This window comes from Penaeus japonicus, unplaced genomic scaffold, assembly GCF_977035675.1.
Source record: "Penaeus japonicus unplaced genomic scaffold, GWHDUDI00000001_assembly GWHDUDI00000003, whole genome shotgun sequence".
Classification (NCBI taxonomy): domain Eukaryota; kingdom Metazoa; phylum Arthropoda; class Malacostraca; order Decapoda; family Penaeidae; genus Penaeus; species Penaeus japonicus.
This window is the reverse complement of record NW_028234405.1, coordinates 53488666-53496469: the sequence shown is the minus strand read 5'-3', so window position 1 is coordinate 53496469 and position 7804 is coordinate 53488666.

The window sequence follows — 7804 nt, the reverse complement described above, 5'->3', positions numbered from 1 at the left end:
AGGATGTATCATGGGCAAGTAGTGTTAAATGAGAAGCGGACTTATTCGTTTTGGAAGATTACCATCAATTATTTCGTTCAGATCTGCACAAAAAATAGAGTATTTTATTCGAAATATTATATGATATCTATCTTTAGAGTACATACAAAAGACAACGCAGAGAATTGAACTCACATTAGCATTTATACGTAATTTGAATTGATTTAATTAAAGAAAGATTTGTAGAAACGAAACATATCAAGCCCTTGCCACCATTCGAACGGGCGAAATTTCTTGGCGGTTATTTTCATACGTATTCGTTACGATACTGATATTTGAAATATATAGTATATTGTATATTCAATATTTTTAGTCCTGTCTTGCTTTTTGTCTTGACAGAACAAGGTTTTTGATACTGTGAGACGTACTCTAGGTACCACTTGGTGATCTGTTTGCTACTACGTGGTCCCATACATCGCGTCTGTGCGGAGGAAGGAAAAGCGGACCAGAAACCTGTTATTAGCCTGGTCGTGAGGTAAGGGGATAAATACATGATCTGCCTTGCCCTCTGCCCTCCCTCTGCCCTCGCCACAGAGACGGTCAGTCGGTCACCCTCCGTGTCGCCGCTCCGTGCTGAACCCGCCGCCTCGACCGACGGACCGCACCTCAGCATGACGTTCATCGAGCCACCGCTTCTACACTTTTATTATCAACTTGCTGACGTCATCTCCAATAAAAAAAAAAGAACCAAGAGGTATCCGACTTTTGCTAAGAACCCATTTGTGATACTTCTCACAGATATTGTCACTGATCCATGGCTTATCTTAGTGGTAGATGATGTGATTTTTAAATGAAGGCCATTGTTAGCTTGACCCTAGAATGATCAATAAATCTGGTGCCTTTTAATCGTGAAATCTTTCCAGAAAAAAAAACACGCTTTCTTCCTTATTTGCTATAATCTGTCCAATTTGTTTGTCTGATGTGAGAAGGTAAGCTGCTTACATTTTGATGCAAATACGAGGTCACAGTTCGGGAAAATGTTGAGGTCGTCCAGTATGATGATGAGGGGGCTCTCCACACTTTGCTTCAAGAAAGAAAATACTCTCTGGTGCGTATTCTCTGTTGATTTCTAGGCTAGCTGCCTTAGGTGGGAACCATATCATGCAAATTACAGCGCACTGATTTCATGAGGCAACCATCTAACGGGCGTGGGCAGACTATGGCTCGCGGGCCGCATCGGAATTCATGCGGCCCGCCAAACGTTCGTAAATTTGAAAGAGAAAGTTGCCAAGAAACGCCGAATAACATTGTGAACATTAACACTTTACTTGCTAATGGCTAATCTGGCAACTTTCTTACCGTGCCAATTGTTTAATTGTCTTTCAATTTAATCATTTCAGTATCTTGACAGATGCCAAAGAGATAAGTAATGGAGTATTTTCAAATAATTAAGTTTCATATGAATCTTCTACAGTACTTTAAAATGTTGATTGATAAAAAAAAAAAATGCCTTTTTAAAACCTTTTATTTTGTCTATCTTAAATATTAATTATTTTGATTAATATACTATGCGGCCCTAAAAAAATGTGAATTTTTGAATGTGGCCCTTGCACTGAAAAGTTTGCCCTCCCCTGATCTAGAAGATGCGACCCATATTGTTTCTAGATTTTCTAAAGACGAATACATATATTTTGTGGCATTGAACTGAAGTGTGCCTTTTCTGCTCTTGTGCATAGTGTTGAACAATTCGCTTCCCGAACTACAAGGGCCCTCTTCCCTAGACTAAGGTCTGCCCAAGAACCCGGACGGAGGAAAGCCAAGAGACCAGGGCAGGGACCACGGTTCTCCCGCCCCCTGGAGACAAGAGATCCACGAGAGAACCCAGAGAAGCCCCAAGCTACCCTTACTGCTCAGAAAAGGCAGTTAGATTCCCCTCTGACCGTACGGGCTCACAGGTAGGTTATGTGTATTGGTTGTTATTGTAACGGTGGTCGAGTAAACACAAACAGTAGTAGGTCTGTACGAGACGTCTGAACAATGTAGCGTGCGTGTAAGTGTGTGTGTGTGTGTGTGTGTGTGTGTGTGTGTGTGTGTGTGTGTGTGTGTGTGTGTGTGTGTGTGTGTGTGTGTGAGTGTGTGTGTGTGTGGGTGTGGGTGGGTTAGTTTGTTTGTTTGTTTATGTGTGTATAGGTGTATGACGAAAGGCTCAAAGTATTTTGAAAAAAAAAACATGCCATCCTGATGGGTTTTCCATTTGCCGTGTCAAGGTTTCAGGGAAAGATTGATATAGGAAGTTCGGTTGGTTTATTTCACCTGTAAATTGAGTTGCCGAGACGTCTGTTTCACGACAAATATGATTTCTGGCCACTGTCCTGAACATTGGCAAATGGAAGAGCCTTGGGTTTAGAATGATCCCTTTTGATTTTCTCTCTCCTTCGTGCTTATTGTTTTGCTTTTTATGGTCCTCTCTCTCTTTCTCTATCTTATCTGTCTATCTTTTCGTCTATCTCCTATCTCTCTCTCTTCTCTCTCTCTCTCTCTCTCTCTCTCTCTCTCTCTCTCTCTCTCTCTCTCTCTCTCTCTCTCTCTCTCTCTCTCTCTCTGTATCTCTCTCTCTCTATCTATCTATCTCTCTGTCTGTCTATCTCTCTCTCTACCTCTATCTCTTTCTCTCTCTCTCTCTCTCTCTCTCTCTCTCTCTCTCTCTCTCTATCTATCTATCTATCTATCTATCTGTCTATCTCTCTTTTCTCTCCTCTCTCTCTCTCTCTCTTCCTTTTCCCCTCTCCTCTCTCTCTCTCTCTGTGTTGTGTTGTATTAAGTATGTTTTTACTTCCTGCGGTGTGTTTTATGCGATTCTGTCTATATTATTGCTCCTCACTCTCTCTCTCTCTCCCCTCTCTCTCTCTCTCTATCTCTCTCTCTCTTCCTCTCGCTTTTCTCTACTCTCTCTCTCTCCTCTTCTCTCCCCTTTCCCTTTTTTCTCTCTCTCTCTCTCTCTCTGTGAACCTCTCTCTCTCCTCTCTTCCTCTCTCCCTCTCTCTCTCTCTCTCTTCCTCTCTCTCTCTCTCTTCTCTTTCTCGTCGCCCCTTCCCCCTCCGTTTTTGTCACTCCTCTTTGATATTGGTTATAGCGTTTCAAATCTTTTTCTTTCTTCCTTTTTCCTTCTTTTTTAGAAAGTGAAGGTTACAGATGCATGTGAAAGGCGCGTTTTATATAGTTTTTTTTTTAAAATATTCCCTGTATAGTGTTCTTTCTGTTTATGATTATATTTTATCATATCTCTTTATTCCAATTTTACATCTGTTTATATACCCCCCTTTTTATCAATTTTCTATAATTTTCTTATATTATATCTGTTTTGTGCACCCGTGCATGTTAGGGCTCTTCTTGACAAAATTATAGCATTCTCTCTCCTTTCTTTCTTCCTTCTCTTACTCCTTTCTCCTTTCTCTCTCCCTCTCCTCTCTTCTCTCTCTCTTTCCTTTTTCCCTTTCTCTTTCTTCTCTCTCTCTTTCTCTTTTTTCTCTTTCTCTTTCTCTTTCCTCTCTCTCTCTTTTTCTCTCTCTTTTCTTTTCTCTTTTCTTTCTCCTCTCTCTTCTTTTCTCTTTCTCTCTTTTCTTTTCTCTTTTCTCTTCTCTTTCTCTCTTTCTCATCTTTCCTCCATCTCTCTTTTCCTCCCCTCTCTCCTCCTCTCCCCCCTCTTCTCTCTCCCTCCTCTCACTCTCACTGGTCTGTTTACCTAATAGTGTGAAACGGGTGTTGTATTGCTGAAAACGGACAAGTTTAAAAAGAAAAGAAAAAATGCCGGGTAGATTTCCCTCGCGCAGCAGGGGTTCTTGCGCATCAAAATTCAGAGGGGGCTGACACTGAAAGGGTTTACAAATTGCGCCTGCCCTTATTTATCCTTTACTTAAAAATTTAAAAATAGGGTTCCTTTCCCTTTGTTTCACTGGGAGGGGCTTTAAAACTATCGAACGGGTTTAACAAATACTGGAGGAAACCTGCCACCCTTGCGATTTTCGATTTAAATTTTGAGAGCTTTAAGTGATTAAAAAAAGCCCATTTTATATATAAAAATTTTAATAAAAAATTTTATATTAATAATAAAAAATATATATATATAAATTTAAAACGAAAATTTAAAATACCTAAAATTGGGAACGGTCAAAAGGTCCAAAATGCTTAGGTGACCCTTGATTCAAAAAATTTTGTACCCAAAAGAAGGTAAATCACGAAACCCCCTGTTCCCCCTACAAAAACCCCCCCTCCCAATCCGGGGAACACCTTGTCCTTTCGATAAATTGCACCAAAAGGCTCAGTCCCCCCCATGTTAAGAAAAATAGATATTCCATGCATACGGAAACTGTGTCCTCCCCAATAAAAGGCTTCTTTAATACTTTTTTCCTTTTAGTTTTTTCCGCCATATCGGGGTCGTGTAAAGGAGTGTGTGTTTTGTGGTGGGTTTTGGGGAGTGAGGTTTTGTGTTTGTGTGTGTGTGCTTTGGTTGTGTTTTAAAAGGGGTTTCCCTTAAAGGGCAAGAGACTAAATATTTGCCCAAAGTTAAAAATTAAAAGAACAAAATTTGGATTAAAATACAATGCACAAACTACTTTCTATCATTTTTTGTTACATGTCTGCCCTGTCTTTTCTAACTCTCTCCCTCTCCTCTCTCCCCTCCCCCCCCCTTCCCCGTCCCAATTCTTCTCTCTCTCCCCTCCTCCTCTCTCATTTCCCAAAATTTCTCTCTCCCCTCTCTTTCCCCCCTTCTAATCTTCTTTTCTTCCCTCTCTCTCTCTCTCCTCATCTCTCTCAACTCTCGCGTCTCTAATCTCTCTCTCTCTCTCTCTCTCTCTCTCTCCCCTCATCCCTCTCCTCCACCCCTTCTCCTCTCTCTCTCTTTTTTCTTTTAAATTTCCTCTTCTCTCTCACTCTCTTCTGAACTCACTTTTTCTTTCTTCTCTCTCTCTCTCTCTCTTTTCTTCTTCCTCTTCTCTCTCTCTCTCTCCGCTGAACTACTTCTCTCAATCTCTTCTCTCTCTCTCTACTTTTCCACTTCTCTCTCTCACTCTCTCATTCTCTTTCCTCGTTCCCGCCCTTCCTCCCTCCGTTTTTTTTGTCCACTCTCTCTTTGATATTGGTTTTATTGAGCGTTTCTATCGTTTTCTTTCTTCCTTTTATCCTTCTTTTTTAGAAATTTGAAGGTTTTACAGATGCACATGTGAAAGGCGCGTTTTAATTATATAGTTCTTTTTATACTATTCCCTGTATAGCTGTTCTTTCTGTTTATGATTATATTTTATCATATCTCTTTATTCCAATTTTACATCTGTTTATATACCCCCCTTTTTTATCAATTTTCTATAATTTTCTTATCATTATATCTGTCTTTGTGCACTGTGCATGTTTAGGACTCTTCTTGACAAAATTATAGCATTCTCTCTCTCTCTTCTCTTTCTCTTTCTCTTTCTCTCTCTCTCTCTCTCTCTCTCTCTCTCTTTTCTCTTTCTCTTTCTCTTTCTCTCTCTCTCTTTCTCTCTCTCTTTTCTCTTTCTCTTTCTCTTTCTCTCTCTCTCTTTCTCTCTCTCTTTTCTCTTTCTCTTTCTCTTTCTCTCTCTCTCTTTCTCTCTCTCTCCCCCCCCCCTCTTTTTCTCTCTTTCTCTTTCACTTTCTCTTTCTTTCTCTTCTCTCTTTCCTTCTTTTATTCTCTCTCTATCTCTCTCTCGTCTCTCTCATATCTCTCTCTCTCTCTCTCTCTCTCCTCCTCACTCTCACTGGCTCATGTTTACCCGAGATAGTGGGGAAAATGAGACGGAACGTTGTATGTGTGAAGACGGGACTATGTTTAAGAGAGATAGAGAAACTGCCGGCTATATTCCTTCGCTGCAGCCGGATTCTTGCTTCATCAGAAAATGTCCAGAGGAGGCTGGACACTGAACGGGATTTACAGAGTGTTAGCCTGCCATTATTGATCTTCACTTAAGAATCTAAAGTAATGACGACCTGTCCATTAGTTTCAGCTGATTGGGACTTAATGCACTATCGCTATGCTTGGGTTAAACAAATATTCTGAGGAATCCTGCCACCCTTTGCAGATTATTCGAGTTTTGAATTTCGAGAGCTTAGAGATGATTATAATAAAGAACTCTATTGATATATAATATATAAAGTATATATATATATATATATATATTATATTATATATATATATATATATATAATATATATACAGATAATTTAAAATACTCTAAAATGTGGAACTGGTCAACATGGTCCAAAATGCTTAGGTGACCCTTGATAGGCTGAAAGATTGTGTACCAACACGAAGAGTAAATCAGCGAAACCCTGCTGTTCCGGGTACTAAAAACCTCCCCTCCCAATGCCGGAGAACACCTTGCTCCTTGGCGATATATATTGCACACAAAAGGCTCAGTCACCCCGATGTCATAAGAAAGATATAGATATTCCATGCATGACGGAAACTGTGCTCCTCCCAAGTAAAATGGCTTCTTTAATACTTCTTCATTTAGTATTTACCGCCATGATCGTGGTCGTGTGAAAGGAGTGTGTGTGTGTGTGCGTGTGTGAGTGTGTGTGTGAGTGTGTGTGTGTGTGTGTGTGTGCGTGTGTGTGTGTGTATAAGGGTTGTCTTAAAGGCGACAGAGACTAAGAGTATATTGACAAAGTTGAAATTAATGAACATATTTGGATTACAATACAATGCACGAAACTACTTTCTATCATTTTTGTCTACATGTCTGTCTGTCTGTCTATCTCTCTCTCTCTCTCTCTCTCTCTCTCTCTCTCTCTCTCTCTCTCTCTCTCTCTCTCTCTCTCTCTCTCTCTCTCTCTCTCCTGTTCTGTCTATCTATACTCTCTACTCTCTCTCTCTCTCTCTCTCTCTCTTATCTCTCTCTCTCTCTCACTCTTCTCTGCTCTCACTCTCTCTCTCTCTCCCTCTCCCTCTCACTCTCTCTCTATCTCTCTCTCTCTCTCTCTCTCTCTGTCTATCTTTCTCTCTCATCCTCTCTCTCTACTCATCTCTCTTCACTCTCTCTCTCTCTCTCGTCTCTCTCTCTCTCACTCTCTCCTCTCCTCACTCTTTCTCTCCTCTCTTCTCTCTCTCTACTACTCTCTCTGTCTGACTATCTTCTCTCTCTCTCTCTCTCCTCTCTGTCTGCTCTCTCGTCCCCCTCTCTTCTCTCTCTTTGGTCTTGCTCTCTTTTCTAACTCTCTCTAATCTCTCTCTCTCTCTGCTACCTCTCTCTCTCTCTCTCTCACTCTGTCACTCTCTCTTCTCTCTCTCTCTTCGTCTCTCTGTCTAGTCTATCTATCTATCTCATTCTCTCTCAATCTCTTCTCATCTCTCTCTCTCTCTCTCTCTCTCTCTCTCTCTCTCTCTCTCTCTCTCTCTCTCTCTCTCTCCCTCTCTCTCTCTCTCTCTCTGTCTATCTATCTATCTATCTCATTCTCTCTCTCTCTCTCTCTCTGCCTTCATGTTACTTTCCCTCACCCTACGCGTCGCCTTTGCGGAACTAGCCAAGCAAGACTGCGGTTTGTCATGGAAAGTTGCACAGATGGAGAGGGAGCAAGAAGAAGAATGGAAAGGGGAGAGCACATGTATATGGTCTGAGTCTGTGTGCGAGATAGAGAGAGAGAGAGAGAGAGAGAGAGAGAGAGAGAGAGAGAGAGAGAGAGAGAGGCAGGGAGGGAGGGAAAGCGAGAGAGAGAGAGAGAGAGTGAGTGAGTGAGATAGATAGCGAAAGCGAGAGAGAGAGAGCGAAAGCGAGAGAGAGAGAGAGAGAGAGCGAAAGCGAGAGAGAAC